Below are 27,035 nucleotides of genomic sequence, written 5' to 3' on the forward strand. Positions count from 1 at the left end.
TTTATCCAGACGTGCAAATGCTGCCCCCTAGACCCAACAGGTTAAGCAATGGCTTTTTTTCTGGCCACTCTTCTGTAAAGCCCAGCTCTGTGGGAGTGTACGGCTTAAAGTGGACAGATACTCCATTCTCCGTTGTGGAGCTTTGCAGCTCCTTTAGGGTTATCTTTGGTCTCTTAGTTGCCTCTCTGATTAATGCCCTCCTTGCCTGGTCCGTGAGTTTTGGTGGGCGGCCCTCTCTTGGCAGGTTTGTTGTGGTGCCATATTCTTTCAATTTTTTAATAATGGATTTAATGGTGCTCCATGGGATGTTCAACGTTTTGGATATTTTTTTATAACCCAACCCTGATCTGTACTTCTCCACAACTTTGTCCCTGACCTGTTTGGAGAGCTCCTTGGTCTTCATGGTGCCGCTTGCTTGGTGGTGCCCCTTGCTTAGTGGTGTTGCAAACTCTGGGGCCTTTCAGAACAGGTGTATACTGTATATACTGAGATCATGTGACAGATCATGTGACACTTAGATTGCACACAGGTGGACTTTTTTAAACTAATTATGTGACTTCTGAAGGTAATTGGTTCCACCAGATCTTATTTAGGGGCTTCATAGCAAAGGGGGTGCATACCTATGCACCCGACACTTTTTATTTTTATATATATATTTTAAAATAAGTTATTTTTTTCATTTCACTTCACCAATTTGGACTATTCTGTGTATGTCCATTACATGAAATCCAAATAAAAATTAAATTACAGGTTGTAATGCAACAAAATAGGAAAAACGCCAAGGGGGGTGAATAGTTTTGCAAGGCACTGTACATATGAGATGAGTAATAAAAGATATGTAAACACTATTAATCATAGGACCTACTGAAGAGATGAGTCTTCAGTAAAGAGTTAAAGGTTGAGACTGAGTCTGCGTCTCTCACATGGGTAGGCAGACCATTCCATAAACATGGAGCTCTATAGGAAAAAGCCCTGCCTCCAGCTGTTTGCTTAGAAATTCTAGGGACAATTAGGAGGCCCGCGTCTTGTGACCGTAGCGTACGTGTAGGTATGTACGGCAGGACCAAATCGGAAAGATAGGTAGGAGCAAGCCCATGTAATGATTTGTAGGTTAGCAGTAAAACCTTGAAATCAGCCCTTGCCTTAACATGAAGCCAGTGTAGGGAGGCTTGCACTGGAGTAATATGATCATTTTTTTTGGTTCTAGTCAGGATTCTAGTAGCTGTATTTAGCACTAACTGAAGTTTATTTAGTGCTTTATCCGGGTAGCCGGAAAGTAGAGCATTGCAGTAGTCCAACCTAGAAGTAACAAAGGCATAGATTAATTTTTCTGCGTCATTTTTGGACAGAAAGTTTCTGATTTTTGCAATGTTACGTAGATGGAAAAAAGCTGTCCTTGAAACAGTCTTGATATGTTCTTCAAAAGAGAGATCAGGGTCCAGAGTAACGCCGAGGTCCTTCACAGTTTTATTTGAGACGACTGTACAACCATCCAGATTAATTGTCAGATTCAACAGAAGATCTCTTTGTTTCTTGGGACCTAGAACAAGCATCTCTGTTTTGTCCGAGTTTAAAAGTAGAAAGTTTGCAGCCATCCACTTCCTTATGTCTGAGACACAGGCTTCTAGCGAGGGCAATTTTGGGGCTTCACCATGTTTCATTGAAATGTACAGCTGTGTGTCATCTGCATAGCAGTGGAATTTAACATTATGTTTTTGAATTACATCCCCAAGAGGTAAAATATATAGTGAAAACAATAGTGGTCCTAAAACGGAACCTTGAGGAACACTGAAATTTACAGTTGATTTGTCAGAGGATAAACCATTCACAGAGACAAACTGATATCTTTCCGACAGATAAGATCTAAACCAGGCCAGAACTTGTCCATGTAGACCAATTTGGGTTTCCAATCTCTACAAAAGAATGTGGTGATCGATGATATCAAAAGCAGCACTAAGATCTAGGAGCACGAGGACAGATGCAGAGCCTCAGTCTGACGTCATTAAAAGATCTCCACTCCGCTGATCCTCAACACTGGGGCCCAACAAGGGTGTGTTCTCAGCCCTCTCCTGTACTCCCTGTTCACCCATGACTGCGTGGCCATGCACGCCTCCAACTCAATCATCAAGTTTGCAGACGACACTACAGTGGTAGGCTTGACTACCAACAACGACGAGATGGCCTACAGGGAGGAGGTGAGGGCCCTCGGAGTGTGGTGTCAGGAAAATAACCTCACACTCAACGTCAACAAAACAAAGGTGATCGTGGACTTCAGGAAATAGCAGAGGGAGAACCCCCCTATCCACATCGGCGGGACAGTAGTGGAGATGGTGGAAAGTTTTAAGTTCCTCGGCGTACACATCACGGACAAACGTAACTTCTATGGGCTAGGTGGGACGTTTGCGTCCCACCCTAGTCAAAAGCCAGTGGAATTGCGTGGCGCGCGAAATACAAATACCAAAAAAATGCTATAACTTCAATTTCTCAAACATATGACTATTTTACACCATTTTAAAGACAAGATTCTTGTTAATCTAACTGCATTGTCCCATTTCAAAAAGGCTTTACAGCGAAAGCTAAACATTAGATTATGTCAGGAGAGTACCCTGCCAAAAATAATCACACAGCCATTTTCAAAGCAAGCATATTTGTCACAAAAACCAAAACCACAGCTAAATGCAGCACTAACCTTTGATGATCTTCATCAGATGACACTCCTAGGACATTATGTTATACAATACATGCATGTTTTGTTCAATCAAGTTCCTATTTATATCAAAAAACAGCTTTTTACATTAGCATATGATGTTCAGAACTAGCATACCCACCGAAAACTTCCGATGAATTTACTAAATGACTCATGATAAACGTTGACAAAATAAACAACAATTATTTTAAGAATTATAGATACAGAACTCCTTTATAACATCGCGGTGTCAGATTTTAAAATAGCTTTTCGGCAAAAGCACATTTTGCAATATTCTGAGTACATAGCTCGGCCATCACGGCTAGCTATTTTGACACCCACCAAGTTTGGGGCTCACTAAACTCAGAATTACTATTAGAAAAATTGGATTACCTTTGCTGTTCTTCGTCAGAATACACTCCCAGGACTTCTACTTCAACAACAAATGTTGATTTGGTTCCAAATAATCCATAGTTATATTCAAATAGCTCCGTTTTGTTCGTGCGTTCAGGTCACTATCCGAAGGGTGACGTGCGAGCGCACTTCGTGACAAAACATGTCTAAATATTCCATTACTGTACTTAGAAGCATGTCAAACGCTGTTTAAAATACATTTTTATGTGATTTTTCTTGTAAAATAGCGATAATATTCCAACCGGGCAACGTTGTATTCATTCAAAGGCTGAAAGAAAACAATTGAGTAGTCTCGTGAACGCGCATCTCAGTCTCACTGTCCCCAGGCTGACCACTCACAAACTCTGCTGCTGTTCTTTGCCCAGAGACAGCAGACACCCCATTCCACTTTCTGCCGGCTTTAGAGAGCCAATGGAAGCCTTTGAAAATGTCACGTTACAGAACAGATGCTGTATTTTCGATAGAGATGCAACAGAAGGACAACAAATTGTCAGACAGGGCACTTCCTGTATGGAATCTTCTCAGGTTTTGGCCTGCCATATGAGTTCTGTTATACTCACAGACACCATTCAAACAGTTTTAGAAACTTTAGAGTGTTTTCTATCCAAATCTACTAATTATATGCATATTCTCATTTCTGGGCAAGAGTAGTAACCAGTTTAAATCGGGTACGTTTTTTATCTGGCCGTGCAAATACTGCCCCCTAGCCCCAACAGGTTAAAACGTCCACCCACACTGACAGCGTGGTGAGGAAGGCACAGCTGCGCCTCTTCAACCTCAGGAGGCTGAAGAAATTTGGCTTCTCACCAAAAACACTCAAACTTTTACAGATGCACAATCGAGAGCATCCTGTCGGGCTGTATCACCGCCTGGTACGGCAACTGCTCCGCCCACTACCGCAAGGCTCTCAGGGGGTAGTGAGGTCTGCACAACGCATCACCAGGGGCAAACTACCTGCCCTCCAGGACACCTTCACCACCTAATGTCACAGGAAGGCCAAAAAGATCATCAAGGACAACAACCACCCGAGCCACTGCCTGTTCACCCCGCTATCATCCAGAAGGCGAGGTCAGTACAGGTGCATCAAAGCTGGGACCGAGAGACTGAAAAACAGCTTCTATCTCAAGGCCATCAGACTGTTAAACAGCCATCACTAACATTGAGTGGCTGCTGCCAACAAATCAACAAGACTCAAATCTCTAGCCACTTTAATAATAAAAAAATGGATGTAATAAATGTATCACTAGTCACTTTAAACAGTGCCACTTTATATAATGTTTACATACCCTTCATTACTCATCTCATATGTATATACTGTACTCTATCGCTCATCCATACATTTATGTGTACATGTTCTTATTCATTCCTTTACACTTGTGTGTATAAGATAGTTGTTGTGAAATTGTTAGATTACTTGTTAGATATCACTGCACGATCGGAACTAGAAGCACAAGCATTTTGCTACACTCGCATTAACATCTGCTAACCATGTGTATGTGACCATTAAAATTTGATTTGATTTGGTTCACATCAGGCAATGCTTCTTGTGAATAGCAAACTCTATTTTTGTGTGTTTTTTATACGCAAGGCAGCTCTAACCAACATCTCCAATCTCGTCTCATTGATTGGACTCCAGGTTAGCTGACTCCTGACTCCAATTAGCTTTTGGAGAAGTCATTAGCCTAGGGGTTCACATACTTTTTCCAACCTACACTGTGAAGGTTCAAATTATGTGTTCAATATAGACAAGACAAATACAATAATTTGTGTGTTATTAGTTTAAGCACACTGTGTTTGTCTATTGCTGTGACTTAGATGAAGCTCAGATCAAATTTGATGACCAATTTATGGAGAAATCCAGGTAATTCCAAGGGTTCACATACTTTTTCTTGCCACTGTCCATATTACCTCAATTACCTCAGCTGACCTGTACCCCCTGTATAGCCTCGTTATTGTTATTCTTATAGTTTTTATTCAGTAAATCTTTTCTTAACTCTTCTTTTCTTAAAACTGCATTGTTGGTTAAGGGCTTGATTTGATTCGATTTGACCTTAGCACACATGGACACAGTCACATTCATGCTACACATCACAACTGCTGCTATCAGACTCCTATTGTGATTGCTTAATAGTGCACAATACACTTGCCCCCCCGTTCCCCAAAACACGTGTAAATATTAGACTATAAATTGTGCCTTCCTGTATTATACTTATGCTAAAATCTTTGTTCGATTCTACTGTGACATTTACTTTATGTACGTAATTCTTATATTTTATTAAGTCTTATTGTCGTTTTATTGTTGATGGAACCTGCAAGTAAGCATTTTGATTGACCATGTGTACCATGTGTTTCCCATAAATACAACGAATAAAACTTGAAATTATCACTTTAAATGCGACCCCAGAAGTGAGGATTGATGATGACATGTTGCATCTCCTTTCTCATCAGACCTCTCTCACAGGTAGCTGAGGAGGACCCCTCTGTGGTTTTGTAGCACTGTCAACACACCCAGAAGCAAGATGACCTGAATAAAAGGAGACCTGAACACAACAAGAAGACCTGAACACAAGATGACTCTGCTTGGGATTCATTCGAAAGCACATAGTCGACAAGCATACTGCACTTGAATATTAAAGGTGATTTAAGCTAACATCCACAGCATTTATCGCAAATGTGATCTCTGCAAACAGTAGGGAAATTCTTGAAAAGCTGCATTGTCGGCAGAATACTTTTTATTTTTATTCTTACATTTTACTTTTTATTACTAAATATAGTGTCTACTACGGGGTTTAATATAGTATAATATAGGGTCTACTATAATGTTTAATATAGTATAATATAGGGTTTAATATAATATACTATAGGGTGTAATATAGTATACTATAGGGTCTACATTTAGATTTTAGTCATTTAGCAGACCCAGAGCGACTTACAGTAGTGAATACAAACATTTATTTTTTTTGAACTGGCCCCCCATGGGAATCAAACACACAACTCTGGCGTTGCACACACCATGCTGTCGTAGCAAACACCATGCTCTACCAACTGAGCCACAGGGAAGCCTACTACTACTACTATAGGGTTTAATATAGTATACTATAGGATCTACTTTAGGGTTTAATATAGCATACTATAGGGTCTAATATAGGGTTTAATATAGTATACTGGTGGTGTTGGCCTATTTCTACATGGGTCTCATGGCTCAATACAGTATATACATGTGATATGAGTAATGTAAGATATGTAGACATTATTAAAGTGGCATTATTTAAAGTGACTAGTGATCCATTTATTAAAGTGTCCAGTGATTGGATCTCAATGTAGGCAGCAGCCTATCTGAAATGAATGGGTGAGACTACAATTAGTGTATAAAATTGAGTTCAGGGACATGCCCATTCATCAGACACACTTCCTCTCCCAGGCACCCACATGCCTGTGTGTTTGAACACACACACACACACACACCCCCTAACTCCCCTTCTTGGCTTTCATGGCAACCCCCACGCAAACCTTTCCCCAATAGAATCTTCCCCCACTGCAAACACACCTGTTGGCATTCTCACAAACAATCACAACATTGTTTAAATAATATATAGAACTTTTCTCGCAGCTCTGGTATATAAAAGCTTTTTTGAGGCCTTGCTCACAATTCATTCTGTGGCAGCACAATGACCAAACGATATACTGTATGTGAGGCTCTTGATCATATCTTTGATCATGACACTGGTGAGGAGAGAGTCCTTGTTAAACTTTGACACAAAGTAGTCTGTGATAAATAGCACAATACATTTCATCTGAGAATTTGCAGTTTTTTACAATCACTTTGGCACTAATTTCATAACCTTGTGGTCATTTTTCAAAACTCTAGACACAAAACGGTCATCAATTGTAATTGTCACGACTTCCACTGAAGGTGACTCCTCTCCCTGTTCGGGTGGTGCTCGGCGGTCGTCGTCGCCGGTCTACTAGCTGCCACCAATCCTTTTTTCTTTTTCCGCTTGGTCTTGTCAGTTTTGATTGTGCACCTGTTCCTTGTTTAGGTTCATTAGTGTGGGTATTTATTTTCTCCCAACCCGCTTTGTTTCGTGCGGGTTTATTTTTCGTTTCCCTGTTTTTATGTTGGGTGACGTTATTTTTGTTCATCTATTTTCATTCAGGTGTTTTCCCTAGATTGTTATTCTAGTGGTGTTTTTGGACTGTGTATTTAGGTCCTGGGCCTGTATGTTTTGGATGGACTCATTAAACACTTGATTGCATCTACTCCTCTCCTGACTCCTACACCCACCTCTCGTAGAGAGCCGTGACACTAATACAGGCTGTCCAATGATCAAAACATTGCATTGTGCATTCATATCTTTAAAGAAACCTTGCACTTGCAGACTCATTGGTTCAAATAACTAATTGATCATGAAATACCATAGGGACTTTAATTTTGATCACCCACACACAAGATACTGATCGTTTCACTGTGTAGTTGTTCGTACAACCATTAAATATTGTAAAACAAAATATGTGATACAAGTTTCATTATGGTGCTACACGTAAAAACATCACTGTAAAAGGACTAGTATAGAGAATACTACAGACAAAGTGGAATCATTGAACAAAATCTGAAATTTATTGATGAAATACAATAAAATCACAACATAGGTTTCTTTGAATCAAAGCAAAAATAATTAGCTACTAAAATTTAAAAAAAAACTACAGTAAAACGTCAACTGCAGTGTTCCTCACCTGGCTTACTGTAAAAAGCAAAACAAAGGATTGATTACTGTACTTCTATATTTCCATCAACCCTGTCTTGTGGATGAGGTTCTCATCCACATCATAATGGATGTTTTCATTAGCCAAACATCTTGGGAAGAATCTTCGGGCATGGCGAATCCAGGCCTGACACTGGTCTGCCATGATGTCTTTGCGTGCGTCATCCATGGCCTGGAGAAGGGTGGCTTGTTCGTGAGGGCGCCTATCATATACCTTCCACCTCCATCTGGAGAAAAAAATCCTCAATCGGTTAAGGAAAGGAGAGTATGGGGGGTAAGTACAGGCTGGTAAATTGTGGATGGGCCTGAAACCATGCTTGCACCATTTGAGCATGGTGGAACCTGACATTATCCCACACAATGACATAGGTCACGCCATCAGCTCTACAGAACTGATTTAGCGCATCAAGGAAGGTTACAAGGAGAGCTGCATTATATGATCCAATACGAGGTCTGCGTCCCACCACACCATCTTCCGATATAGTCGCACACATGGTGATGTTGGCCCCACGTTGTCCAGGTACTTGGATGGTTGCCCGCTGGCCAATGAAATTCCGACCTCTCCTCCTTGTCTTGGCCAGGTTGAAGCCTGCCTCATCCAAAAAGAGGAATTTGTGATGGTTTTCGTCAGCATCCAGCTCCATCACCCTCTAAAAATACATTTTGGAAAGAGAATTACTGATTACAATGATGTAGAATTTTGGGGGAATGTTTCACAACAAGCATCTTGAAAGTGAACATACCTGAACATACTCAGTCCTCAGTTGCTTCACTCTGGCTGCATTTCTTTCAGAAAAGGCAACCGGTGTGGCTATTTTAGAGACACCTGGTGCCTTTTCAGCATGCGTGCAATAGTCGGTAAACTTGTGGCTTCCGCATTGTTGAACATGTCGTCATTGTTCAAGATGTGCTGCCGAATTTCTGTAAGGCGAATATCATTTCTGGCCCGAACCAAATTGACCACAGCCCACTCTTGTTTGTCAGTCAGAATGTTGTCTCTGCCTCCCCTATTTGGCCTAGTCTCAATTCTGCAGGGGAAATTACAGTAAGAACACATTTAGTTACATCACCTACTCTGTGGTACACATTGGCATGCAGTATAGTCATTTGACAATTGAGAGTAGCCTAATGTTTAGTGCATGCTGAAGACTTACTTGCTAAAGACTTAAAAGTTCTGATGATTGAGGCCACAGTTGATCTTCTGAGGTTTGGTTGAATCATTGTAGCTGCCTCAACATTGTCATGCCATGATTTACGACATGGTCTACAACTATTGCTCGGATTTCATTGGACACTGTTTGCTGTTGCTGCCGCTGTCTTGATCCGTGGCCTTGTCCTCTACCACGTTGCCCCACACCTCTCAAACGAGGCCCACAACCACATCTCAAAAGGGGTGCTTGTCCCCTGCCATTCCTTTGACCACCATGTCTTCCTCGTCTTCCTCCTCCAACTGCTTGACCTCTATTGTGACCTGGATCACCTGAAGGTTCCAAGTTATTGCTATGTTGTTGAACAGTAGGTGAATACCACTCATTTCACTATATACTCGTACCACAATGTGAAATCAATCATCAGTAACGAGTTGGCAGTATTTGAAAAGCAATTACAAGGGCCTGCATACATACACTCTATTACATACTGTGGCGTACAGCAGGTCAGCCACCAGGGGGAGACTCATCGAGGCCTGGTGACAGACAGAGTATACATCACGAGGCGATGGCTCCATCTGCTGGACATGCCAGGTCTCGACGGGGTCTCCGCCCAGGACTAATTGGGGCTGATTGGAGAGTTGGTGAGTAATCAAGGGCTGATTGCTCACCAGCTGTACAAGCCCCATCAAGCTGCCAGAAGGGCAGCACACAGGAGAGGACTGGGGAAAGTAAGGTGAATTCTGTGTAGTTGAGACGGTGCCTGACAGGATACTGCAAGACCTGGAGCCCAAAAGACGGTATCCTGGAGAGGGTCTCACGGGGGAGACCTATCCTTCTCTATTGATGTATTATTTAATAAAAACCCTTTTAACCGAGCTAATAATACTCTGTCTGTGTCTGATGTGTAAACGTCTTGACCAAACCCCCTGGTCTGCCACAATACATACATTCTACTTTATTAGGTAGACCTGCGTGTTAATGCAAATAGCCTGCTCCTTCAAACAGCGAATCATGTGGCTGCCTGCAAATCAATATATAGAGCATTTGAGCTTAAGTTGTTGTTCGACCAAACATTAGAAAGGGCGAGATGCGTAATCTAAGCAACTTTGACAGTGGTATGATTGTTGGTGCCACAAATGGTGGTTCCAGCATCTCAGAAACAGCTGCCCTCCTGGGATTATTCCTCACTACAGTCTCTAGAGTTTACAGAGAATTGTGCGATAAACAAAACACATTCAGTGAGCGGCAGTTCTGTGGGCAAAAACCTTGTTAATGAGAGAGTTCAGAGGAGAATGTCCAGACTCATTCAAGCTAACAGAAAGGCCACAAATGCTCAAATAACAGCCATTTAAAACAGTGGTGTACAGAAGGGCATCTCTTGATGTACAACACCATGAATAATTCAGGCTGTTGTGGAGGCAAAAGGGGGTCCTACCCAGTACTAGATAGGTGAACCTAATAAAGTGGCCGGTGAGTGTACAGTAATGTCAAATCTAAAAACATGGTCTGGAAAAGTGGTACATGGGACCATAGAAACAGTGTCTGATAAAGAATGATGAAATATTACATCCATAGATAATGTAGTCTAATTGGTTCATGTTCCACGGTAATTGGTGTCAATGGATCTCGTTATCCTGAAACTTTCATGATCTAAAAATTGAATATTGTTCGTCAGTTTCCATAAAACTATGCATTAAGAGTAATGCAACAGTTACTTATCATTTTGAGCAGTTGTATCAATTGATAGATCATCGAAATGAAATTAATAGACAGTCATCTCAGATGTAATGTGTGAATTGCATTTTGAAATGGTAATACTTTGATGTTAAGTTGTGTCATTTTGAACAGGTGATTTTAGTTCAATGAACAAATGATCTTAGCTTTATGTGTATTGTATCCAAGCAATTGGAAAAAGTGTTAGAGTTTTGAAAAATGACATCAAAGTTCTGAAATTAGTGCCAAAGTGATTGTAAAAAACTATTATAGTCAAAATAATAAATCATCCATACATTTAACACAAACATTTGTTGTATGATCTCAGGTCAATGAGGCCTACAGGCCATAAATAGCAAATAGAAGTTCAAAACTTGTAATGCTCACAAGAACTTAAGTTGATAAAAAGGTCTAACACAACATTAGGTGATAATATATGTATTATTATGGATGTATAATCAGCTATAATGGGGCGGTCATTTTGGACCGTGAACACTGAATTAATTAACATGAAACGAACACAATAGTTACAAAATGTTGAGTCTACTCATCTCAAGTCTGAATCGGGCCCTTCAATCACATCTTGCTATTAATATTATAATTGTTTGTTTCTTTGTAAAATGCTTTTGTAAAATGCAATATCTTTACTCAATTAGAATGACTTTGATTTAGGGTTGAACTATCAACTTAAATTAAAGTAAATTCTAAAACTGAACTTGATTTCACTAAGTACGGTCCATGTATTAAATAACACAATATAATCAGATTTATTTAATGAGGCCTAATAATAAATGTACACAGTGCTTACTTATTTCCCTCATTAAAATGCAAATCATTTTATAAAATTTTTGACATGCGTTTTTTTTATTTTTTAGGCGTTTTTTTTTATTTTTTGTTGTTATTCTGTCTATCGCTGTTCAAATAAACCTACCATTAAAATTATAGACTGATCATTTCTTTGTCAGTGGGCAAACGTACAAAATCAGCAGGGGATCAAATACTTTTTCCCCCTCACTGTAGGTTTAGACTCTATACCCACACTGCCAGTTTGCTGCAGCTGTAGGAGGAGTGAAGAAGTTCCGGGCCAGTGTGTGGTCAGTTGTGATGTCTTTGATCTCTGTTATCATGCCAACCAGCCTCCCTACGACTGGAGGGTGATCCACCTGTAACCCAACACCCTGAGAGAGAGGAGGGGAGAGAAGAGGCGGGACAGGGGAGAGCAGGAGGGGGGAGAGAGATTGGAGAGGGAGCGGTGGGGGGGATAGAGAGATGGGAAAGAGAAGAGAGGGGAAGGAGGAGAGGGAAGACGAGAGAGAGAGAGATGAGAGGGGTCCATGCTTAATGCTACTCAATGTCTTCTCATCATTCTTCACCATTTCAGTCAGTGCTGTGGCATGCTGTATATTCCCCTGGCTGTTGCTATCAAGGTGAGAAACAGACTCATTGTTTACCTGTCCAGGTGAAAAGCAGCGATGTCTGCGTTGTGTCTCTCAAAGTCAGAGAAGTAGTAGAGGTTGAAGTTGGTCTCCTCATCACGCTCTTGTCTGACAGAGATACAGTCAACACAGGAACACAGCTATACAGACCATACACTGTCAACACAAACACAGCTATACAGTCATGGCCAAAAGTTTTGAGAATGACACAAATATACATTTTCACAAAGTCTGCTGCCTCAGTTTGTATGATGGCAATTTGCATATACTCTAGAATGTTATGAAGAGTGATCAGATGAACTGAAATTAATTGCAAAGTCCCTCTTTGCCATGAAAATGAACTGACTCCCAAAAAAACATGTCCACTGCATTTCAGCCCTGCCACAAAAGGACCAGCTGTCACGTCCTGACCATAGAAAGACTTTATTTTCTATGGTAGAGTGGGTCAGGGCGTGACTAGGGGTTTAGTCTAGTTTATATTTTCTATGTGGGGTTCTAGTTTGTTTTTCCATGTTGGTGCTTTGGTATGATTCCCAATTAGAGGCAGCTGGCTATCGTTGTCTCTAATTGGGGATCATACCTAAGTAGCATTTTTCCACCTGTGGGTTATGGGATATTGTTTTGAGTTAGTGCACATTGCACCTCTGCAGTCACAGTTTGTTATTTTATTGTTTTGTTTACTTTCACTATTAATAAATTATGTGGAACTCAACATTCGCTGCGCCTTGGTCCATTTCTACAAACGATCGTGACACTAGCTGACATGTCAGTGATTCTCTCGTTTACACAGGTGTGAGTGTTGATGAGGACAAGGCTGGAGATCACCCTCTCATGCTGATTGAGTTTGAATAACAGACTGGAAGCTTCAAAAGGAGGGTGGTGCTTGGAATCATTGTTCTTCCTCTGTCAATCAACGTTACCTGCAAGGAAACACGTGCCGTCATCATTGCTTTGCAAAAAAGGGCTTCACAGGCAAGGATATTGCTGCCAGTAAGATTGCACCTAAATCAACCATTTATTGGATCATCAAGAACTCAAGAAGGGCTTCAGGGCACCCAAGAAGGAAGCGCCAGGACCGTCTCTTAAAGTTGATTCAGCTGTGGGATCGGGGCACCACCAGTACAGAGCTTGCTCAAGAATGGCAGCAGGCAGGTGTGAGTGCATCTGCACGCACAGTGAGGCAAAGACTTTTGTAGGATGGCCTGGTGTCAAGAAGGGCAGCAAAGAAGCCACTTCTCTACAGGAAAAACATCAGGGACAGACTGGTATTCTGCAAAAGGTACAGGGATTGGACTGCTGAGGACTGGGGTAAAGTCATTTTCTCTGATGAATCCCCTTTGATTGTTTGGGGCATCCGGAAAAAAGCTTGTCCGGAGAAGACAAGGTGAGTGCTACCATCAGTCCTGTGTCATGCCAACAGTAAAGCATCCTGAGACCATTCATGTGTGGGGTTGCTTCTCAGCCAAGGGAGTGGGCTCACTCACAATTTTGCCTAAGAACACAGCCATGAATAAAGAATGGTACCAACACATCCTCCGAGAGCAACTTCTCCCAACCATCCAGGAACAATTTGGTGATGAACAATGCCTTTTCCAGCATGATGGAGCACCTTGCCAAGTGGCTCGGGGAACAGAAACATTGATATTTTGGGTCCATGGTCAGGAAACTCCCCAGACCTTAATCCCATTGAGAACTTGTGGTTAATCCTCAAGAGGCGGATGGACAAACAAAAACCCACAAATGCTGAAAAACTCCAAGCATTGATTATGCAAGAATGGGCTGCCATCAGTCAGGATGTGGCCCAGATGTTAATTGACAGCATGCCATGGCGGATTGCAGAGGTCTTGAAAAAGAAGGGTCGACACTGAATATTGACTCTTTGCATCAACTTCATGTAATTGTCATTAAAAGCCTTTGACATTTATGAAATGCTTGTAATTATACTTCAGTATTCCATAGTAACATCTGACAAAAATATCTAAAGACACTGAAGCAGCAAACTTTGTGAAAATTAATATTTGTGTCATTCTCAACTTTTGGCCACGACTGTACATCCTTTAGTGCTGTGTAGCTCAGCTGGTAGAGCATGGTGCTAGCAACGCCAGGGTTCTGGGTTCGATTCCCACGGGGGACTAGTATGAAAATGTATTCACTCAACTGTAAGGCACTCTGGATAAGAGTGTCTGCTAAATGACCAAACAGTTTAAATGAATAGATCCAAAGATTATTCTAACTAACCATTCACTATCTGGTTTCCCCTTTCGTCTGTGATGGTGTAGCTCCATCTGATCAGCCTTAGAGACAGTTGGCGATTCCTTCAGAGAACTGAGTCAACCACAACATTCCAGGTTAAAATGACAGTAGTACCAGAAATGAATGACAGACAGGGGATTCATAGAGAAAGATTTACCAAACGGGTACAGAGGATTTACAAGCACAATGACAATCATTGACTGAAATGGGACTCATTGTATTGGTATTGATGTTGTCAGTATCTCACTTCATTGGTTTGAGCATGGCTTGTCCGTAGTTAGGAAATGACATCACATGCTTGAGCTGCGTCACTCTGGACTTCTAGACTGAGAATCAGAGAGAGACGAGCTACCAGGGCAATGCTTCACACTCACACCGCTGCAACCATTGTCATCATTGTCATCACAAAACTTTCAGTCAGAAGAGGTATATGAGTCGTCATAGCTTTAACCTTACACACAGTTTGTTCAAACACAAACATACATGCGCGTACACACACACGATTTACTCAGTAAGACTGAATAAGGTCATCTAGTTGGTTTGTTTTATCCTGCGGTTCTATTAATCATCTAGTGGTCTCCCTACAGCCGTGTCAAAACACCACAACTACAGTCTATTAATCCACTAGTGGTCTCCCTACACCTGACTCAAAACACCACAACTACAGTCTGTCCCAATTATCTCTCCTTCCTCCCAAAGTGTGCACTTGTTCACTACCCTTCAATGATTAGCAAGGAAATTACAGGTATAAGAAATATGGTGGAAACTCCCACTAATCCATGCTTTTAGATTTGTGGGAAGTAGTGAAGGAGTGTACACTACAGGTGAAATTATTGGAACTCAAGCAGTGACTGCAACAGTAGAACAAGCATTGGCTCAATGAACCACATGACGTTCCAGGGTGCTACTTTATACCCACCATATCTGCCACTTCAGTCCTTCATCAATCAGGGTCCAAAGCCCCCTTCAGAACACACACACCCACCCACACAACGCCCGACCTGCGCTGAAGATACAGTGAGTGCTAAGCTGCTGGGCAAGAGGTACCATGTTGGGTTCTCGGTGGGGGTAGAGCTGCCAACGGGAGATACCAATATGGAGCCTCAGCCATGGGGGGTGGCTCTCACTGCTGCTGTTCCAATAGGCGGGGTCATAGTCGATGCCAGAGTATGCAGGTCGTGCTGAGTTCGGTGGGAAAAAAGAGAATGTCTGCACCCTTATAAATCACAGACCTGAGAGAGATCGACTCAGCTAAGTACAAGTTTTGCTGATGACACTAGCTAGTCAAGTTAGCTAGCTAACCAAACCCATGATGATGGTTAGCTAGAATGCTAGCCATGACCCTCACGGAGACGTCCTTGCAAGACTGACAGCATAGCGCCCCTGGACGGCCCCGCCAGGGGGAGCCCTTGAGTGGATGTTGAACTAGATGTGGAAGTTGAACGAGCGAGACATTCCCCTAGATGGGTTTCGGCACTTGGCAGTTGCAGGAATAATCTTTGAAGCCCACGTCCTCCTCTTCCTCTGCCAAAGGAGGTGAATCTAAAAAGTCCTCTTCTTGCATTGCAACCTTCACAATATCCAAATCGGTCGCCAGTGGGATGACAGGGATGGAAGCCCTCAACGTCACAAGCCGCTCCATCGTCAGCCGTCTACTAACTGCATCTAAAGCCTGTCTCCTCTGAGCTCTGTGTGTGAGTCCATGTGCCGGTCCAGCCTGCTAAAATTGGTGGAGCATCCCGTCACTGGATACAGCTCCTGCCTGATATTGACATGGCCCGACTGCCAATGACAAAGGAGCACCCTCTCCTCCGTGTTCCTCACATTGTGTGCCAGCAATGTATGGTTACTATATGATTCCATGTGTTATTTTATAGTTTTGATGTCTTCACTATTATTCTACAATATAGAAAATAGTAAAAAAGAAAAACCCTTGAATGAGTAGGTATGTAAACTTTTGACTGGTATATATATATATATATATTTATTTTTTTACTGCAACCGCCAATGACTGGAGCACGAAGGAACCCGCTCTCAGTGTAGACAGACAGTCTGCTGCTGCCGCTCTGCTAATCGTTGTAACATATACGGCAGGAGTCAGAAAGCAGATGCAGAGGTGAGTTCTAATACTGAACAAATAGAAATGCACAAACACGGGAAGAGTACTGAACGTGAGAGAAAAAACAATAACACCTAAGGACTGATGACAACAGAGGGCTAAATAAAGGAGAAGTAATCAGGGATGTGATTAAGTCCAGGTGTGCCTAATGATTAGGCGTAGGTGTGCGTAATGAAGGTTGCCTGGTGTGTGTAATGATTGGTTGCCAGGACCGGTGGTTAGTAGACCAGCGACGTCAAGCGTCAGAGAGGGGGAGTGGGAGTAGATGTGACAATCGTAAGATTGGGGGAGGAGAAGAGGTAGGGGGCCCACGTGGGTAACTGGGGGACCATGCCTTGATGGGTAACTGATTAAGAAAAAATAAACAAATCAACTGCATAATAAATAAATGTTACTGGTCAATTGTGTGAGTCAGGTGCTGGGCCCAAGCGGCAAAAAAATATAATACGTTTTTTTTTTTATAAATAAATATATATATATATATATATATATATATATATATATATATATATATATATATATATATATATATATATATTTTTTTTTTTTTCCATCCAACCACAGGAGCTCGCTCTAAATTTTCAAAATACACTAGAGAGCATAATTTAGCCAAAGAGGATCAATAGTTTCAAAAAAAGAACTGGAAGTTTACATTATCACAAGCACATACAGGTAACTGCGTAATGTTGAGACGGATTTATCAATCCGTAACGCAGAAGCCAAGGGGTTAATAAGAACAGTGGTTAAAAACAAATGACAAGAGTTGTGGAACAAGGAGAGAAAGGGAAGACACCTGTATGAGATCCAGGAAAAAGGTGGGGGCAGGGAGGTCCTCAGGCCGAGAGAGAAGGGAGGAAAGTGTAGTCACAAGGCTGAGACACACAAGGCTCAATAGTACATTGAAATTGGTGGGGAAACATCTGACTGGGAGGTGTGATCATTGCCAGAAATATGTGAGGGAAAGGGAGCAATTGTTATTCGTTTTGAGGAGTAATGAGGTTGAAGAGCCAGGATTAAGTGAACAGCTGGAGAAATCTTCAGGGGATGAAGAAGGTAAAAAAAAGAGTAAACTAGAAGCTATTAGGTCCTAAACAGAGAGTACACAGTGGCAGAATACCTGACCACTGTCACTGACCCAAAATTAAGGAAATCTTTGACTATGTACAGACTCAGTGAGCATAGCTTTGATATTGAGAAAGGCTGCCGAAGGCAGACCTGGCTCTCAAGAGAAGACAGGCTATGTGCGCAGTCAGAACTTGTGGCTAGCATGAGTCCATTTGATGACAACGGTGAGTGACGGCGAGTGGGAATGACAAGTCAGTGGCTGACAGCGCATCATCTGCTGCCTGAACGACTGCGCTGCGTCGTGTGTGTCGCGGAGTGATCTTCAAGAAAACTGCAGAAAAAAAGATCCGGTAAACCCAGAAGCACACAGGCATCTCCCTCTCACACTCGCGCAGCTGCCAAACCGAGCAGAGACCGCTGCTTAATTAAGCAGAAAGCGCACTGAACAGAGAGCGCAGATGCAGTTGGCCAAATCAATTCCAGTAATTAATAAACAATTATAAATATACACTGACATGCCGCGACCCACCATTAACAGGTCCAGGTCGCGACCCATACTGTAAACAAGGCGGCCCTGAAGTATAATGGATTTATACCATAGTCCAGTTGGGGGCGATAATGCAAAATATTGGATGACACACACCAATAAAGTCAACTGAAGAAGAAAAAGTGGAACAATTTCGTCTTTACAAATATTTTCCGCTATGTGAGATACTTTACTTGTTCTCTCTAATATATCGCTTTGGAATCGTGACATTATCGTGACATTATCTACTGTGGAGGAAAATATGCAGGTTTCTCGACTCATACCCTGACTATGAGAAGGGATTGTGTGACGATAAGTTTAGCAACCGCGTGACCCAGCATGACAACGTGAACCAGATTGTTCAACAGTCTGCTGGGTGAGGCGATATACGTTCCTCCATTCATTAACGAATGGGATTCCTATATTCTCCTTTCTTTAACCTGTTGGGGCTACAGGTTAGCAATGAACCCCGAGTCGGGATTGCTAACAAGGCTGGAAATTCAAAACATCAAAAATCTAATAATTTAAATTTCTCAAACAATCAACTATTTTACACAATTTAAAAGATAAACATCTCCTTAATCTAACCACATTGTTCGATTTTCAAAGAGGCTTTACGGCAAAAGCATAAAGTTAGATTATGTTAGGACAGTACATAGCCACAAAAGTACAAACATCCATTTTCAATTCAAGGTCAGGCGTCACCAAAAGCAGAAACCAGCTAGAATTATGCACTAACCTTTGTCAATCTCCATCAGATGACACTCCTAGGACATTATGTTATACAATACATGCATTTTTTGTTCCATCAAGTTCATATTTATATCCAAAAACAGCATTTTACAGTAGCGTGAAATTCAGATTTTTTCTTCTCTGAAATGCTTCCGGTGAACATAACAAAATTACTATTCGAAAACATTGGTAAATTATAATATTGTCATTCAAAGAATAATATATTATCATCTCGTAATTGCTACCGAATGGCCAGATCTCAAAATAACTTGACTGGGAAATCACATTTTGCAATAAACGGGGTGCTATGCTAAGAACAATAAGCTATGCTATACAGTTAGCATCATCTAATATCGATAATAACATTGTAAATATCCCCTTACCTTTGATTATCTCCATCAGAAGGCACTGCCAGGAATCCCAGGTCCGGAACAAATGTGGTTTCTTTTGACAAAGTTCATAATTTATGTCCAAATAACACCAAGTAGTTAGCGTTCATTATGCTCCCACAAAACGTGGTGGGGGGTTGTAAAATCACGCCGAAAAGCTAAAAAAACCTAGTAAATAATCTATTTACGTTCGTTCAAACATGTCAAACGTTGTTTAGCATTAATCGTTTGGTCCATTTTTAACGTTAAACATCAGTAATATTTTCACACAACCTATCCTATGTCTAGATAAACAATAATGACAAACTCACGCTTCTCAGATTTATGCGCAGGCGCAAAAAAATGAAGTGATGACATGTCAACTTCCTTGCATTCTAATTTGCTCTCTGTTTATCATAGACGCTTCAAACAACTTTATAAAGATTGTTGACATCTAGTGGAAGCCGTAGGTGTTGCGAAATGAATCCTTTCTCACTATGGTATCTATAAAACAATGACACTAAATAGCACAGTCACAAAATTCACATTTTTTTTTTTTTATCTATTTTTCACAGGTTTTTGCCTGCAATATGAGTTTTGTTATACTTACAGACACCATTCAAACTGTTTTAGAAAATTCAGAGTGTTTTCTATCCGAATGTGTTAATAATATGCATATCCTAGCTTCTGAGTTGGTGTAGGAGGCAGTTAAAAATGGGCACATATTTTTTTCAAAATTTCTCAATACTGCCCCCGAGCCCTAAATATCTCTACCATGAATTAAAATCAAGATAGCTGGGTATTTTGCTACTGTATGGCCAGTGTGAGCCAGAATGCTAACTAGCCAGCCCGTAGTTGTTCTTTCAAATGCGGTGGTTACTGGATAAACGAGCTCTGAGTTGAACGTATGTCAGAAAACGAACTAGTAGCCAGTTGTTGTTGCCCATGGTGGAATCATATCAAACCCACAGGCTCCTGAAGCACATATGTCCCTACACGAACTCCTGAGTCTAGCTTGCATTTCGCTACCTAGCTAAGCGCTTTTATGACAAAACTGGTTATATGAATAAAACACTAAAGTTAGCTCGGCGACAATGTTATTGTGGCGCTGTAATGTCATATGTGTTTTAAGTTTGTCAACTGTCATTGTTTTTGTTTACTACTGGTTTCAGATCCAAAGCAAGATAAATTGTCTCCATGTTTTGTGTTTCGTTAAGGACTCAGAATTTCGACTCCCGGAACACTTAAAACAAAGTAACTGTACAACTGTAGCGAACACACTTCTTGTCTAAGACAAGTGAAGAAACGCTGAAGAAACAATAGTTTCCAAAATGGATCCGGTAGGTTTGAGTTCCTTTTAACAGTATAGGCCAGATGTGCTATATAAAATGTCTAGGCCTAGTTTTCATAATCTGTGATCCACCACATTCCTGTGGACATAATGGATGGACAAAAACGACGATAAAACTTGCTGGGATTTGTTTTCCTTCGTCAAAGTAACCTACTACTTTATCATGTTTAGGAATCTGTCTATTACTTAATTATCTCTCCTTCCTCCTGAACAAGTGTACACTTGTTCACCTCCACTGATTTGAAAGTTAGATGATCCATTATATGACCAGATACTCACTGACGATGAAAAGACATCTTCTTCTGTGGGGTTTATCGGCAGTTGGCATCCAACGTTATGGTGCATTACGCCACCTACTGTACTGGAGTGTGGGCCAGGGATCGAGGAACTAAATCCTATCTGCATCTGACAGCCCCGTTTCTCTTAAAAAATTATAATATTTGCAACTATCTAACGATGTTCTACTCAGTATGCTTATCAAACTCAATTCCTGTACCCCTTTCTACCTCATACTGGATCAGGCTCTCTCTTTCCCTATCATACTGCATCAGTACATGCTCCACTGTCTGTTTCCTGGCAGTAATCACATCTTCCTGTTGAATGATTTTCTATCACATTTCATAACTTATTCAGCTGGCTGTGCCCCACTCTTATCCTTGTAAGGATAGCCTCCTCTCTTCTGTCCATTCCTACCATCCTCCCCTACTTTACTCTGTACCTGGAATAGGGGCAGCAGGTAGCCTAGTGGTTTATACCGTTGGGCCTGTAACCTGGGCTGACTAGGTGAAAAATCAGTCAATGTGTCTTTGAGCAACTTAACCCTAATTGCGCCTGTAAGTCGCTCTAGATAAGAGTTTCTGCTAAATGACTAAAATGTAAACAATGAATAGATGCCTGCCCTTAGTGTCACTGTTCCACTGCTTCTGCCATCTCTGCACCACCACTGCCCATATCATTCCCTTAGCCTTGCTTTTCTCATTGGCACCTCAACCTCCTGTCTCTTAAGGGCAAGCACATCTACTTCCTCATTCCCTTCCACCCCCACATGGGCCGGGACCCAAGCAAAGCTTATATGGACACCCATCTCTCTCACCCGGACATGAATTTGAATTCCCTCATGTAGTGCTCCTTGTCTGCTATGTGAGCTAAATGATTGCAGACTCATCAACACAGCACATGAGTCAGAACATAGAACTACGCTGTCTGGTTTGACTTCCTCCGCCCACTGCAAGGCAAACAGTATGGCCATCAGCTCTGTAATACTTCTCCTGACAGCCACCCCACTTTCCTGTTCAACAAAGGCTGATCCAGTCTGACCTGTCCTTGGGTCTTTTGATCTATCTGCATTTATAGGCAAAAAAATACTGATTAACAGTTTTCAGTCGTAAATCAACTACTGGAGGTGGGAGTGGCCATGGTGGACTCACAGGGATAGGTACCGTGGGGCTAAAGTCCCTGCAATACAATCCCATCTGTCTCTCCTGGTTATCACCCACCCATCCAAAGCTTTTATTCTGTCCACGTTCAGGCTCCCAACTTCTCTGTAGCACCTCTTGTGGGGTGAGACACATCATGTTCCTGTAAATTAACCCAATAATTAATTCCCAACGATTGCCTTCTAATATGTAATGGCAATAAAAATACATTTCTTAGAAAATGGAAGGAAGTCGTTACCACAGCCAAAGTAAAAAATGTATGTTGTGGAAGTTCATGGAAACAAAAATGTGCATTTTTACTTAACGGTTAGGGTGAGTCATAAGGTTAACAGTGTGGTTAAGGTTAGGTTTAAGATTACATTTTAAGTAGATACATTTTTGAAATATGTGTGGTTCATGATTTTTTTCTCAAAGTTGATGGCATGGCACTTGTCCTACATTTATCAGTATACTCGAAACAACCTAATAATTATGAAACGTATATTCTATCAAATAAGTCACATGTCGCCTCTTCCTCTGTTTTGAAAGGAAATGACTGGTATAATAAATATGGGTGAAACTGACTAGCCATTCCTCCGCCAACCCAATGTTATTCGATTTTTGGGAAGTAGTGAACAATTGAACATTTGAGGAAAAAGGAGATATTCTTGGGATTCCCAAATAGACTAAATTAATACAATAGTTTAACATTAAACCAAATATGTTTTATATTTCTTCGCAGCCAACAGGACAAAGCTAGCCCGTTCCCCTCTACCCTCCCGGAGTCCCCAGGTCAAACGTCTCCCAGTACTGCTTTACTGCTGGGTCTGGTTGACTGCAGGAAAACACCGGGGCAGAGTGGAACTGAGAGAGGAGGAGGAGAAGATAAGGAAGATGGAGATTTGTTTTCATTAAGTAAGAACCATGGTGTGTAGATTAGACTACAGTCTGCTTCTGTAACAGTAGCAGAGGTGCATAAAGATGACGGCCCGCATGTACTTACCACAAATTACTCCTTTTGCTGAGTTCACTGTATTCTACATTGCGTTCCTTTACTGTTGGTATGGTCATTAGCACAGTAAACATGATCACAATTTTAACTTCAAGACACTGGCAATTTAAAAAACAAAAAAAAGATAAAGTAACGGTGCATAGATGCGACAAGGAATACAATGTGGCTGCTATGAAAGTGAATTGTGTCTACGCGTGATCAGGGATGTGTTCGTTCTGCCAATTCTGTTAAAATGTTTCCTGAACAGAAGGAAACGGAACAAATTTGGGATGAACAAAGCTGAAGGTGTGCAAATGTTCGTCTAATGATTACTCCCTATAGATAATTAGCAGGCAGCGCGTGTTAACTCTCCTGTTGCGTAATAATCACATTTTGGAACAGTGAGTGCATTCTGACATCACGTGCTTAAAACAACTCACGCTGGGGCGACCGTTAGAGATGTGGAATGTTTCATTACACCCGTTTTTAAAAGTGTTACTTGGTCCAAAAATATTTTTCACCTAATTTTAGCATTCTGTCATAAAGAGCACATGTTAAACTTAGGAAAACATGTTTATTATCTCAAGACATTGAATTAAAATATTACTATACTATGTGCCAAATAAAGTAACAGGGGTGACAGTAACAGGGGACTACTGAAAACAACAAAACAAAGGTTACGTATGTTACCATGGTTATGTGAGCTATATGATTATCTCCAATATATTGGTATAACTCCGCGGCGGACGCAGGCGACGAACCCCCTTCATAAACCTGGAGACCAAGGGATGGCGCCCCACTGGCCTGTCCATCCACCCCACATCGCAGGCAGATATAGCGGCCAAATACCCTCTCAGTGTAGGCTGCCAAGCCCTCATTCAAGTGAGACTGCAGGTATTGGAGGACATACTGCACCCCGATTGACCTCAGTTGCATAGCCACGTTGGTAAAGCAGCCAAAAGAGCAGAGGGACCCATATGTGGCTTTCAAGTCCGCATTAAAGACCCTGGGGGGGTCCCGGCTTCAGTTGCCATCGAATCTATCAACCTCCTGACGCAGGGCACGTGCCCTCTGTTCAATGTGGCCCCAGCGGTCCGACTCCTGCCCCCGTCCAGGCCTGGCAGCAGATGGGCTCTGCCTGTGGTGGCTCCGGCCACGCTACCTGGGAGGGGTACTGGACCCAGTATAAAGACGAACAGCTCGCTGCTGCACCACTCCTGAGGGAGGGAGCTCGTCCCCAGCCTGAGCCCGAGCCTGGCCGACCCACTCGTGCATGGCCTCCAATCGCACCAGGCGCAGGCGTTCTGAGAACACCACACAAAACAGGCATCCAGTAGGGCGCTCCACCGCCCTCTCCGCGTGGCTCAAACCCAGGTAGTGCATACACGAGGTATGCGGATGCCCAGGGTGGACGCCACCATCACACCTGTCACAAAGGGAAGCCGTATGCTCAGCCAAGCCAGCAAGGCCATGGAGCAGAGGTCCGACGCCCTGGAGAGCTATGTCGTGATCCGCATGGAGGAATAGGAACCCGATGAGGGATAAATTACCCAGTACCTCTGCAAAGAAATGGGGAAGACCCTTTTGGGAAAAACAGGCAGACAAAAAAACAGCAACCAAGTAATGGATTTGATTTATTTGTTTTACGCCAACTGCAATATTACCTAGCCGGTTTAATATCCAAGCAGTAAAAACAGCACCATATGGAGTAACTTCGTTAAGGAACTCCAAAGTTAATGTCTCAGCGTAGTGGAAAGCTCACCATGATACTCTTACACTCTGCAGGGGAAAGAACAAGAAAGAAACCCAGCAGGGTAATTAGCAGAGAACCTGGCGCGCGGAGCAGCATGTTAAATCAATTCACAACACACACATAGTACAAGCCAGTGGGCAAGTTGTGTAAGGTAAATACAGTTTGTGTCAGCAAGAGCCACCATACTAATGGATGCACACTGAGTCGTAGTGTAACACTAACGAAACAAGTACGACAAACCAGGGGCGGAAGATACAGATTAACCACACGCAGCGAGTCACATTGATAATAATCTTCAGAAAGGACTTTGTCAAAGCAACAAAATATCTAGTCCTCCTACAATGAGTGTGTTTACATGCAAACTCATCATTTGACATTAAACTAGTTATGGCAGTAGGCCGAGTATGGCATTCGTCATGTAAACACCTTACTTTGCTTATCTTAATTGGCTTAAGATGACAATCAAAGTGACGCTGTTAAAAACACCTGGTGTTCTGAGCAATTTTTCAATATATTAGGACACGTAAAGGCCTTCATCAGATTCATAGAGGCATATTTAATCTGCATATGTTCTAGCACAAGCATCGCAAGCTTCCTTCTTTTGCTCGAGTGCAGCGAGTTCAGGGAAACTGAAATTATGCATCTTAGAAATAGTTTTCACATACAAACTTAATATGTCTAAAATCTGAATCAAATATGCTAATCAAAAACAACATGGATGCTGTGGTAGTACATTTATTTTGATAGGCAGTTCTGTATTTATCAAGGTCCCATCAGTTAACCTGCTATTCATTATCTTTGTTTCACAGGGGACAGCCCTAACCGTTGCTCTCTCAGTGGGAGGGGCTTATCATAAGGGGAGCCTCAACAACAACATGATGCTGACAAGACGTCTCTCCAGAAGAGTCTCTCCAGATCAGAACGTCTCAATAAACACCAGCAGAGACTTGTAGGGAAGAAACCTCACCACCGCTGCTCTGACTGTGGGAAGAGTTTTACTAAACAGAGAAAATTGGTCATTCACCAGCGGATTCATGCTGGAGGAAGCCTTATAGCTGTGATAAGTGTGGGAAGAGTTTTGCCCAAGATTTCACCGTGACCAAACACCGACTTATACACACAGGGGAGAAGCCTTATAGTTGTGATCAGTGTGGGAAGAGCTTTAATCAATCAGCAGCCCTGAGCAGACACCAATGCATACACACTGGAGAGAGACAGGAGTAAGGTGTATGTGGAAAGAGCTTTGCTCAATCAGGGTCACTGAAAAAACACCAGAAAGCACAAACATGTTTTCTTTCTTCTCCCTCCTCTCAGTCACCGGTTCAAGATATCTAAATAAAGTTTGAACAGAAAACATGTTGTAAAGAGTCAGCTCTGGAACCATATGTATCAAGCTTCTTGGAGTAGGAGTGCTGTGGGTTGGCGGTGGGGGTGTTCAGAGCTGTATCTTATTTCAGTAACTCCTATTATCCATTAATTAATTGTATAATGTAGAATAATGTTTCAACAATACAAGGTGTGTATTCATGTATTCAATAGATCAATAAATTAAATCCATTATCTGCTCAACAACGTCTGCTTATCACATTAATTATGTTTTTTAAATCTAATCAATTTTTAAAAGGACCATAGTCCTCTTGTATAATTCATTTGGTCCTAAAAGGTGTTCACATATTTATTTTTAAACCCTTAACCAGGTTTTAGTGTAGCTGACGGGACATACGGAAGTACAGAAGACATAGGACTATTAGTGTCATCAAATTATGTTGTTGAATTTATTTTAAAGGATTTTATTTGTGATATCTTTGAACTTTCCTTATTGTGTATTAAGTGTGCTCCAGAAAGATGTTCACACATTTTATTGTGAATTGAATGATGTGTTGGTTGTTAGGAAGAGGCATCATGGGGGCAGGAAGCCAGCTTTGCCCATCAGTACTTATAGGTCATGTCAACCACAGACCTCACACTCTTCTGTTCTCTCATGGCCAGTAAGGTCTCCTACCAAACTCCTCTCTCTTCACACTGGAAATACACTTGACAATATCTTAAACCTTACCATTCTACTTTTTATTGTGGTATGTTATGTGGAACGAATGTTTGCATGTAAATGTCATTGTAAAACATACATGCAAATGTGGTTTCATGTTTCCTTGTTTTGTTTTACATTGCTGATTGCATATACATTTTTTTTTTAAATATGTATTTTTTAAATGTTTAGTTTAGTTATGTAGAAGAGACCAGGATATGTTGTTGCCCTGTGTCCCAATACTCAATGTTGTAGTCATGGTCCTGAGAATGA

At 41.6% G+C, this 27,035-nt stretch overlaps 1 long non-coding RNA gene across 2 annotated transcripts; it reads left to right on the forward strand.

The window, feature by feature from the left end:
- The first annotated feature begins 20,503 nt into the window (after positions 1-20,503).
- LOC123732237 (uncharacterized) lies at positions 20,504-26,296 on the forward strand. Of its 2 annotated transcripts, none has more exons than XR_006763005.1 (3): positions 20,504-20,566; positions 22,742-22,919; positions 25,546-26,296. It is a non-coding gene; the product is annotated as an uncharacterized lncRNA (long non-coding RNA). The 2 variants fall into 2 exon arrangements; XR_006763006.1 differs by having other exon boundaries at positions 20,505-20,566; positions 22,742-22,907.
- The last annotated feature ends 739 nt before the right edge of the window (positions 26,297-27,035 follow it).

Source organism: Salmo salar, unplaced genomic scaffold (genome assembly GCF_905237065.1).
Source record: "Salmo salar unplaced genomic scaffold, Ssal_v3.1, whole genome shotgun sequence".
NCBI classification, from domain to species: domain Eukaryota; kingdom Metazoa; phylum Chordata; class Actinopteri; order Salmoniformes; family Salmonidae; genus Salmo; species Salmo salar.